Here is a 12,569-nt window from a genome sequence, read left to right as displayed (position 1 = left end):
AGCGAGGTCAACTTTGCATCACATCCATTCAGTGTCGATGAAATAAAGTACCAGTCAAGTACGGAGCTCGATGTAATCGATTTGTCCTCCCCCCTCTCTCTCTCTCTATATATATATATATATATATATACATATATATATATTTGACAGGAAGGACAACAAAAGAAAGAAAGAGACCTCGATATTATGCAAATAGAGGAATTTATCTGTAAAAACATGTGACACTTATTCAGTAGCCATGATAAAACTCCGAGTTTCAGATGCCAGGGTGGGAGCCCACGCCAACATCTCTTCAATTATCTGGCCATTGAAAATTAGTGTAGTGACAAGGTCAAAACGCGTCTAAAACTGCGTATATTATCGCATGCACGCATATATCCATATACGCACGCGACGGGCATCTCTCGGTTTCCGTCCACTCACAAGGTTTTGGTCGGCCCGATGACTATAGTAGAAGATATTGCCCAAGGTGCCACGCAATGGGAGTGAACCCGGGACCATGTGGTTGAGAATCAAGCTTCTTTACCACACAGCCACACTGCATAAACACACGAGAGCATGTGAGTACTCCCAACTGCAAATGCACTTGTAGAGAAATAGATAAAAACAGACCAAATTGTATACCTATACATACATACACACGCATACATAGCTATTGTACTCTATTATATTTCAAACCAATTTCTCCTTCCTTCCTAATGAGAAATAAAACTTGATTCCGATAATGGTAAGTGGTGACTTGAATAGTAGAAGCTGAAGCATTCGTTATTTGTTTGTGTATGTTTAGCACCGTTGTCTGCGAGAGTCGAAGACCACACTTGGAGCTTCAATAAAAATTCTTAATGGCATAAAAAGTAAATAAAATTATTTCGCAATTTGTGAAGAATATATTTATTGAATACAGGTTTCCAACGGGTCATTCACACTGATTCACTTAATTTCTTATGGAGATTAAGAATGAGAGTGACGTGAATGGAGTGTCTGTAGCTCGAAGCTGAATAAATATCGCAAGTGATTTAATAAGTTTAACATATATATATATATATGTATGTATGTATGTATGTTTGTGTAAAAACTAAACCATACACATCTATATATCTACACACACACACACACGCCTATATGTCAGTCTCTACCTTTCTATCCTCCTCGTGTTTTTGTTGCTTGCCTATTTGCATCTAAACATTGTCAAGCGGTCGAGAGAGGGGACATACACACACACACACAACGGGTTTCCACACAGTTACCGCCTAATAATAAATTCTTTTTCAAGACATTGGTCGGCGAGTGGGAAGCTACAATAGAAGGTTCTTGCCCAATGTGCCAGGCAGTGGGACTGAACCTGAAACCGCCTCGTTACAAAGCAACCTTCTTAACCACACAGCCATACCTGGGCCTAAATGTGTTCTTAATTACTTTTCTAGAAGGTTTCTTCACTTCTTCTGCTTATTTGTATCTTTCACAACGATGCATCTTTCGCAACTACATGTATTAAAGAAGGCAGCGATGTGGCAGAATCGTTGGCACGCCGGGCGAAATGCTTAGCAATATTTCGTCTGCCGTTACGTTCTGAGTTCAAATTCCGCCGAGGTCGCCTTTGCATTTCATCCTTTCGGAGTCGATAAATTAAGTACCAGTTGCGTACCGGGGTTGATCTAATCGACTGGCCCCCTCCCCCAAAATTTCGAGCCTTGAGCCTAGAATAGAAAATAATATATATATCGCTTAAGGCGGCGAGCTGGCAGACTCGTTAGCACGCCGGGCGAAATGCCTAGCGGTTTTGTTTGTAGTGATTAATTTTGTAGTATTATTTTGAAGGTTAGTGTTGGAATTGTCGAAATTGTTGTTGTTGCATTCTTTTCTTTGTGTTTTTAATAATACCGTTCTGCGTGTGGCAGACAGGGTGAACTTTTATTATTCCTCTCTGTGAGCGGGGGAATTATCAATTATTTTGTGGTGTTTTTCCACAACTTACTTTTGTTAAAAATGAAAACTTCCTCTGTAGAGGATAAAAAACTCTGTAAACTCTGAAAAAGACCCCGTTAAATGAACAGTGAAAAGAACTGTGAAAGGAATTGTAAAATACGGAGCATGCCAACGGCAGAACAACTGGTGGAATCACCAAAAAAAGTCAATTTTGCAGCTGCGGCTGGTGTCAAAAAAAGGAAACATTTGCGTCGATAAAAATGTAATGAAGCGCCAAAATATGGTTTTCGAAATGGAGGGTTACGATGTAAAAGCAACCCTCCCAAGTGAAATAATTGAAGAAACAGCAAAAAGAAGTCATATTCAAAACACTGATCGTAAAATAAAAGAAACTGGACAAGGTGTCAAAAGAAGCCATAGAAAAATGCCTGCAACCAATCTGGCAGGATATAGAATATCTGACCAGAGGAAAACGCTTTGCCACAGTAACAGTATACTTTAAAAGCGAAGAAAAAGCTAAAATTAATTCCGTACAACCTTTAAAAGCCATAGATATCGTATTGCTGCCAACTTACTTAGGCAGGCGAACATCTAAAATAACAATTGAAGAAATCCCGCCGGAAATAAATGTATCATGGATACTCTCAGCCTTTCCAATGGGAATAGAAGAAGAGATAACAATTTTAGAGGCATCAAAAATACACCAGCAAAACTGGAAAGGGCAAGGCCTCGAAGTTACAATACAAGCAGCACCACAGACCCTGGAGATGATTGCCGAAAACATACATCTCACAGAAGAAACCAAGTTACGGGTAATGTTGTGATTTGTGATCTCCCTTTTGCATATTGTTTTTCTTTTTGTGCCCCTTAATCCAGAGGCGCGTGTAAGGATTGAAAAGGTGGTAAACAAATTGCCTGGTTTAATAAAACTGAAATGCTTCAAGACTTTGTAAACCTATCCAACACACACACAAATACACACACACACACACACACACATATATATATATATATACAGTGTATGTGCTTTGCTTGTTCGGCGGTTGGCTGGGAATCGATGCGGTGGAGACGACCCCTCTCTGAAAGCGCCGGATGTGAAAACATTTGATAGTCATAGTCATAGACAGGCGAGACACTTCACGCCAAGTACCACTCAGGAGCGATGGACATCGATGCCCACCACCCTCCCACTGCCTCCACCAACACCGCTTAACAACCGGTGTTGGTTTGTTCATGTCCCAGTAACGTAGTGTTTCGGCAAAAGAGAACGATACAGTAAGGACTAGGCTTAAAACACACACAAACATCGGGGGCGATTTACTTGACTAAACTTTTCTCAAGGCGGTGCTCCAGCATGACCACAGTCCAGTGACTTATGCAAGTAAAAGGGGAGAAACCAGGCGTTCTATTTATATTTGGGGGCCGTGGGGTGGGAAGAATTGGTTTTTGGTATCTGTCAGTTTTGAGAAACTGCCTTAATCTACGTTGGTCTTTAAGAGAATTGTTTTCTGAAAAGCCGTCTGCTATTCAAAGGAATTATTTACTCTGTTGTATTTGCGATTGGTAAAGCTGTATCTGTTGCCAGATCTGGCGTCAACTGTTATGGAATGTCTACGGAATTCTAGTAGTAGCAGAAGCATGATTTCTTGTCAATGGTGTAATATGACACCCCTGGATATCAAGATGGCCAGCAGTGGCAGCAGCAATTGCAGCAACAGCAGCAGTAGTAGTAGCAGAAGTTGTAGAAGTAGTAATAGTAGTAGTAGTAATAGTAGTAGTAGTAGTAGCAGTAGTAGGAGTTGTAGAAGTAGTAATAGTAGTAGTAGTAATAGTAGTAATAGTAGTAGCAGCTGTAGAAGTAGTAGTAGTAGCAGTTGTAGTTGTAGCAGCAGTTGTAGTTGTAGTAGCAGTAGTAGCAGAAACAGTGACAATAGCAGCAGTAGCAGCAGCAGTAGTAGTAGTAGTAGTAGTTATTACTTCAACAATGTTAACGTTGTTATTTTTCATTGTTAAGGCGACGAGCTGGCAGAAACGTTAGCACGCCGGACGAAATGCTTAGCGGTACTTCGTCTATCTTTATGTTCTGAGTTCAAATTCCACCGAGGTCGACTTTGCCTTTCATCCTTTCGGAGGTCGATAAATCAAGTACCGGTGAAACACTGGGGTCGATGTAATCGACTTATTCCTTCCCCACAAAATGGCTGCCCTTGTGGCAAAATTTGAAGTCGTTATTTTTCATCGTTCTTAATTGCTTTCAGTTTAGACACAAAACTAGCAATTTTGAGGCGAGGAGATAAGTCTTGCGATCGATCCTTGATGCTTTATTTTATCGACCCCCAGAAAGGATGAAAGGCAAAGTCGACTTCGGAGGAATTTGAACTCAGAACGTAAAGACGGTCGAAATGCCGTTAAGCATTTCGTCCACCGCGCTAACGATTCTGCCAGCCTCGCCGCCTTAATTATTACTTAATGACAGTTTCAAATTTTGACACAAGGCCGGCAATTTCGGGCGTGGGGTGGGGTGGGGTAGGGCTAAGTCGATTACATCGACCCCAGGGCTCAACTGGTACACTTTTTTATCAACCCCGAAAGGATGACAGGCAAAGTCGACCTCAAAGTGGACTTTGAACTCAGAACGTAAGACGGTCGAAATGCCGCAAAGCATTTTGTCCGGCGTGCTAACGGTTCTGCCAGCCTCGCCGCTTTAATTATTACTTAATGACAGTTTCAAATTTTGACACAAGGCCGGCAATTTCGGGGGTGGGGTGGGGTGGGGCTAAGTCTATTACATCAACCCCAGTGCTCAACTGGTACACTTTTTTATCAACCCCGAAAGGATGAAAGGCAAAGTCGACCTCAAAGTGGACTTTGAACTCAGAACGTAAGACGGTCGAAATGCCGCAAAGCATTTTGTCCGGCGTGCTAACGATTCTGCCAGCTCGCCGCCTTAATTATTACTTAATGTCACGAGTATAATTATAATTTCCTTACCATTATCAAATAAATTAAAACACCCACTTCACAGTCCCAGTTTTTAATTTCCTCAAGCAATGTCGTCTGTTTCTTTTCCGTTTGAATTAGTTTTATTATTACTATTAAAGATACGGTGAACTGGTTCAATCGTTAGCACGCCGGTCGAAATGCTTAACAGTATTTCGCCAGTCCTTACGTTCTGGGTTCAAATTCCACCGAGGTCGACATTGCCTTTCATCCTTCGGGGTCGATGAAATAAGTACCAGCTGAGTACTGGGTCCATTTAATCGACTTTTCCCCCTACCCCAAAATTGCTGGCCTTGTGCCAAAACCTAAAACCATTATTATTATTATTATTATTATTATTATTATTATTATTATTGTTGTTGTTGTTGTTGTTGTTGTTGTTGTTGTTGTTGTTGTTGTTGTTGTTGTTGTTGTTGTTGTTGTTGTTGTTGTTGTTGTTGTTGTTGTTGTTGTTGTTGTTGTTGTTGTTGTTGTTGTTGTTGTTGTTGTTGTTGTTGTTGTTGTTGTTGTTGTTGTTGTTGTTGTTGTTATTATTATTATTATTATTATTATTATTATTATTATTATTATTATTATTATTATTATTATTATTATTATTATTATTATTATTATTATTATTATTATTATTATTATTATTATTATTATTATTATTATTATTATTATTATTATTATTATTATTATTATTATTATTATTATTATTATTATTATTATTATTATTATTATTATTATTATTATTATTATTATTATTATTATTATTATTATTATTATTATTATTATTATTATTATTATTATTATTATTATTATTATTATTATTATTATTATTATTATTATTATTATTATTATTATTATTATTATTATTATTATTATTATTATTATTATTATTATTATTATTATTATTATTATTATTATTATTATTATTATTATTATTATTATTAAAACAGCGAGCTGGCAGAATCGTTTGCACGCCGGGCAATGTGCTTGGCAGTATTTTATCCGTCTTTACGTTCTGAGTTCAAATTCCGCCGAGGTCATCTTTGCCTTTCATCCTTTCGGGCTCGATAAATCAAGTACCAATGAAACACTGGGGTCAATGTAATCGACTCGTCCCCTCACCCAAAATTTCAGGCCCGTGTATATATGTCTCATCTGTGAGGAACCACGTATCCTGTTCATCCCGTACAGTTCTTCAGAATTTTTATGTTTTCAACGTTTTCGATGGTAGGATATATTTAACCCGGGGTTGGTTTTAAGCCAATTAGACATATTTGTTCAAATTAGACCTTGCCCCAAGAGAGGGCCCTACGTACTCGTTCGAGTGGAGGACGCATTGATGAATTTCGTAGCATATCATCGTGGCTAATGGTGGAGCCTCAAGCCCTCAACGCTTTTTGTCTGGGACAGGCGTACAACACGAAGCATAAAACATCATTCTACAGCTTTTGTACAATAATTCTCTAATTGGGCGCCGCACATCCTAGCACCGGCCCTGGTTTCACCTTTTACTATTTCTTAACGCTCACGCATCTCGTTGCATCAGACTGTTTTCTGAATGCACTTGATGCATTATTAAAAATTATTTAGACAGTCCTCTATTCTGAATTTCACGCTGCTTATCACGTGACGGTTAAAAGTACTCTAGTGTCTTCACATTAATGTCTTTACCATTCTCAGAGCACTAATTTACACCGTTCCAAATCAGTGGTTCTTAAGCGTTTTGATATCCAGGCCAAACCCAGAACTTCACGGGGCCGCACCAAAACAAGTAAAACACAAGTTAATTAAAGAAAAATGTAATTATATTTATAGAAGGATGCTTGAGGGCCACATGAGGCCCTGGGAGCCGCGGTTGAGAACCGCTGTTCTAAATATTTATAATTTTATCCGCTGCAAGATTCTGAATTTAATGCGACTTTTTCTTTTTTTCGTTGACTTGAATCCATCGATTCTAAGACGCAAAAGTTAGTCTTAATTTCATTGGCGCTGTATCTTGTCTTTTTTTTTAGCGTTTACTGTTTCAGTCATTTGACTGCGGCCATGCTGGAGGACCGCTAAGAAGGATTTTAGTCAAACATCGACCTCAATACTTCATTTTTTAAACTCTGGTACTTATTCTATCGAACTTGTTTCGAAAGGCTGGATGTCTTAGCAGACATAACTTGTGTTACCCGCTCTGTTTCACCTCGTCCCTTAATCAATTCCAGAGACGGGGTCCCATTTGCAACCCGAAAACCCCTCGTCTTCTCTGTGCCTCAGTTTGATCGTATTTTGATGACTTCCTTTATTGCTACGAACCTCACTTGAGAAGATCAAAGGTTGTCCTCGGTTAATCAGAGATAACCTTACTATTACGTGGTAGTGGTGGTGGTGGTAATGGTGGTGGTGGTGGTGGTGGTGGTGATGGTGGTGGGGGTTGTGGTGGCGGTGATGGTGGTGGTAGTAGTAGTGGTGGTGATGGTGGTGGTCGTGGTGGTAATGATGGTGGTTGTGGTGGCGGTGATGGTGGTGGTAGTAGTGGTGGCGTTGATGGTGGTGGTGTAGCGGTGGTAGTGATGGTGGTTGTGGTGGCGGTGATGGTGGTGGTAGTAGTGGTGGCGATGGTGGTGGTGGTGGTGGTGGTGGTGGTAGTGGTGGTAATGGTGGTGGTGGTGGTGGTGATGGTGGTGGGGTTGTGGTGGTGGTGATGGTGGTGGTAGTGGTGGTAATGATGGTGGTTGTGGTGGCGGTGATGGTGGTGGTAGTAGTGGTGGCGATGGTGGTGGTGGTGGTGGTGGTGGTGGTAGTGGTGGTAATGGTGGTGGTTGTGCTGGCGGTGATGGTGGTGGTAGTAGTGGTGGCGATGGTGGTGGTGGTGGTGGTGGTAGTGGTGGTAATGATGGTGGTAGTGGTGGCGGTGATGGTGGTGGTAGTAGTGGTGGCGTTGGTGGTGGTGGTGGTGGTGGTGGTGGTGTAGCGGTGGTAGTGATGGTGGTTGTGGTGGCGGTGATGGTGGTGGTAGTAGTGGTAGTAGTGGTGGTGGTGGTGGTGATGGTGGTGGTAGTGGTGGTAATGATGGTGGTTGTGCTGGCGGTGATGATGGTGGTGGTAGTAGTAGTGGTGGTGGTGGTGGTGGTGGTGGTGGTGTAGCGGTGGTAGTGATGGTGGTAGTCGTGGCGGTGATGGAGGTGGTGGTAGTGTTAGTGGCGGTGATGATGATGGTGGTGGTGGTATTGATGGTATTAGTGGTGGTGGTGGTGGTGGTGATGGTTGTGATTGTGGTAACGGTGGTAGTCGTGGTGATGGTGGTAGTAACGGTGGTGGTGGTAATGATAGTGGTAGTGGTAGTCGTGGTGGTGGTGGTGACGCTGGTGATAGTGGTGGCGCTAGTGATAGTGGTGGTGATGGGAGTGATGATAGTATTGGTGATGGTGGTCGTAGTGGTGAAAGTAGTAGTGGTGACCCCATTCCTATTCACTAGTTTCTCCCGTTACGATTGATCTCATTTGAAATCCTTTTATTTATTGCCAGCATCCTCATCATCTTCAACATCAACTGTTGCGCATAATTCCAACAGCATCTTCCACCAAATACCGAAATATTATTCTGAAACCTCAAACGCCGACAGCCAGTCCTTTAGTGGTGTTAAGTAAGTTTGGTTAGAGGGGAGGGGTTGAGAAACATGCCTGACATCTCTCCATACCATCATATAATTCCAGTTGTGATACATATGTGTGTGTGTGTGTGTGTGTGTGTGTGTGTGTGTGTGTGTGTGTGTGTGTGTGCGTGCGTGTGTGTGTGTATGTGTGTGTATGTGTGTCTGTGTATTTCTACACAAACACACACATACACAAACACAGATGTACACACACTGAGACACACACATACACACACACACACACACACACATATATAGTGGTGTGTGGTAAGAAGCTTGCTTCCTAACTACATGGTTCCAGGTTCATCCCCACTGCGTGGCACCCTGGGCAAGTGTCTTCTATTGTAGCCACAGGTCGATCAAAGCCACGTGAGTGGATTTGGTAGACAGAAACTGAAAGAAGCCCGTCCTATATATATATATATATATATATACACACACACACACACACACACACACACACACATACACACACACACACACACACACACACACACACACATATATATATATATATACACACACACACACACACACATATATATATATAGATAATACATACATACATATATATATATATAATGTTTATATGTATATGTATATATATATATATATATATATATATATATATATATGTTTATGTGTGTGTGTCTTTCTGTCTGTTTGTCCCTCCATAATTGCTTGACGACCGATGTTGGTGTGTTAACATCCCTGTAACTCAGTGGTTTGGCAAAAGAGACCGATAGAATATGTACAAGCACTAGTGTCAATTTCTTCGATTTCAAAAAACAACACATTAAGGTGGTGCTCCAGCATGGCCACAGTCAAATGTCTGAAACGGGTAAAAGAACACACACATACGCGTACAGTTATTCTTTTATTGGTTTCAGTCGTTTGACTGTGGCCAAGCTGGAGTCCCGCCTTTGGCAGAACAAACCGACCCCAGGACATAGTCTTTGTAAGCCTAGTACTATTCTATTGGTATCTTTTGCCAAAACGCTAAGTTACGAGGACGTAAATACACTAACACCGGTTGCCAAGTGATGGTAGGGACAAACAAATACATATATATGTATATATATATATATATATATATATATATATATATATATATATATATATATATATATATATATATATATATATAAATGCATTCATGCATATGTATGTGTATGCATTCGTCTTATATTTTTTCCTTGTCATTAGACTGCGCCCATGCTGGGGCACTGCTGTGGAGAATTTTCGTCAGTGGTTCGATTCTTTATATTTTATAAGTTTTGGAATATTGCTGCCACATTCCAGCACATTCCGCGACCCATATATTAGCGCACGCACGCACATACACACACACACAGACAGACAAGTACACACACACACATACACAGACAAGCACACACACACACTCATACATGCACACGCCCTCATCCGCACACATACGCATACATACGTGCTATTGTAGGGAAAAGAGAAGCATGAAATAGATAGAGATAGGTAGGTAGATAGATAGATAGAGAGAGAGAGAGAGAGAGAGAGAGAGAGAGAGAGAGAAAGGGAGAGAGGGAGGAAGGAAGAAGAAAGGGGCCTTATAAACAGTGTTATATATTACTCAGTACAGGGAAAAGGGTCGAAAGAAGTGGGACAAAATGTCGAAGGAAAGTAAGGTTAGCGTTGTTACATTCCTGAACGGTGAAGAGGATGAAGCAAAAGCAGTATATATATAAAAAAAAAAAGATGGCATGAAATGAATGGAGCCGGGGAAGGAGTCTGTGGCATAAGAGGGTGGTGGTGGTGGTGGTGTTGAGGGGGTAAATGAAAGAACAATTTTCTTGATTGATTCTGTTTATAAGGACCAGTACGTTGTGATGAAAGACAGCCGAGACGGATGTGGACGAACAGAGAAAAGAATTGAGAAGCAAAAAAAAAAAAAAAAAAAAGAAGGAAAACAAAAATATCAGTAAAAGAATTAAACGGAAAGATATGAATGCTTTTTTTCCCAATCTTTGATAATGATTCCCCGACATAGAAATAAACTTAGAAGCGATTCTCTCCCCTTAAAAAGCGGTTCCCAGCTTCATCACTTGTTATTGAGAAGAGCTTTCTGTTTAAAAGGGACGCAGTGTTAAGTTACACATAGCATTATGGTGTACGGGCAGAAGTACAGTATCAGGTTACGCAGGGTTATAAATTGCCGAGTCATTACACAGGGTACAGTGTCAGGCATTGCCGGATATATGTCATATTATACAGGGGACACACACACACACACACATATATATATAACTGCATTCATATATATATGTGTGTGTGTATGTATTCATCTTATATTTTTTTCCTTGTCATCAGACTGCGCCCATGTACTAGCGCACGCACGCACACACACACACACACACACACACACACACACACACACACACACACACACACACACACACAAACACACACTTTGGGGTTATGTCATACAGGGAGGGTAGTACAGTCATCAAAAACAGGGTTTATTATTCTATGACACAAGGCGTTCTGAGTGCAAATTCCGCGGAAGTCGACTTTGCCTTTCACTCTTTCGGGGTTGATTAAATAAGTACCAGTTACGCATTGGGGTCGATGTAATCGAATTAATCCCCTCCACCAAGCTGCCCTTGTGGCAAATATTTGAAATTATTATATTACACACTAAGGCGGTGAGGTGGCAGAACCGTTAACCCCCGGACAAAGTGCTTAGCAGCATTTCGTACGTCTTTACGTTCTGAGTTCAAATTCCACCAGGGTCGATTTTGCGTTTTATCTTTTCGGGGTTGGTAAATTAAGTACCCGTCAGGCAGTGGAGTCGCTGTAATCGACTTATCCCACCTCCCTAAAATTTCAGGCCTTGTGCCCATAGCAGAGACGATTATTATGTCACATAGTGCTCAGTGCTATATCATACGTTGTTTAATACACACAGGGTATATTTTGTTACAGAGTAGTGTTACATCTCACAATCCGCCGAAGGGTCACTCAGTTGTGTGGACAGGAAGAGCTAAAAATGAAGTGTTTTGCTCAAGAACCCGACGTATCGCCAGTCTGGGAGTCGAAACCGTGACCTTGCGATCGTGAGTGCAATAGCCTCACCGCTAGGCTACGCGCTTTCAAATACGGGGCATGGTGTTGTATTATACGGAGTACGGTGCTTAAACGTGGAGGGGCGGGGTGCAGTGCTAAGATGTACAGGGTACCTTGTTAACGTGTACGGGGTACCGTGTTATGATGTAGAGGGCACTTGGTTAAGATATGTAGGATATAAGAAAAGATCAAAGGTCTTTACTGAGCAATAGGCTCACAAGGCCGGTTTCACGGATTCTGTGACGCACATATTCCCCATCTGGATAGGACGCCGGTCGGTTGCAGGATTATTCACTTTTGCCAGCTGAGTGGACAAGAGCGACGTGAAATGAAATGTTTTGCTCAAGAACACGACGCGTCGCCTAGTCTAGGAACCGAAACTACTAACTTACGATCATGAGTGCAACATCCTAACCACTGAGCTACCCGCCTCCATTATACAGGATATAGTGTTATGATATACGAGTACTGATTTATAAGGACATAGTGTTGTGCTATACATGGTGCAATGGTAAATTATAGTGAATGCAATGTAAAGTTGTACAGAGCATGTAATACAGAGTGTTTCGGGTTAAATTTGATGGTTTGTATAAAAGGATAAAAGCACATCACGTCCAAAAAAAAAAAAAAAAAAAATTCAAGAAATTATATCAACGAGATTATGGTTGGGAGATAGCAGTTTATTAAAAAGAGCCGCCCTTCGTTTTTACCACGGCCTCAAGACGGCTCTGGAACCTGGCGCATGCATTCCTCACTGTATCCTTGGAAAGATCCTTGAATATCTCCTTGATCTTGCCCATCAGCTCGGCCTTGGTGTTCCAGGCAGAGCGGTTGGTGTCTTTCTCAATCTAGCTCCCATATAGTAATCCATGGGATTATAATCAGAGGAATTAAGAGGCCAGATATAGGGGCT

Source organism: Octopus bimaculoides, chromosome 22 (assembly GCF_046866305.1).
Source record: "Octopus bimaculoides isolate indiv1 chromosome 22, ASM4686630v1, whole genome shotgun sequence".
NCBI lineage: Eukaryota > Metazoa > Mollusca > Cephalopoda > Octopoda > Octopodidae > Octopus > Octopus bimaculoides.
This window is presented reverse-complemented; position numbering follows the sequence as displayed.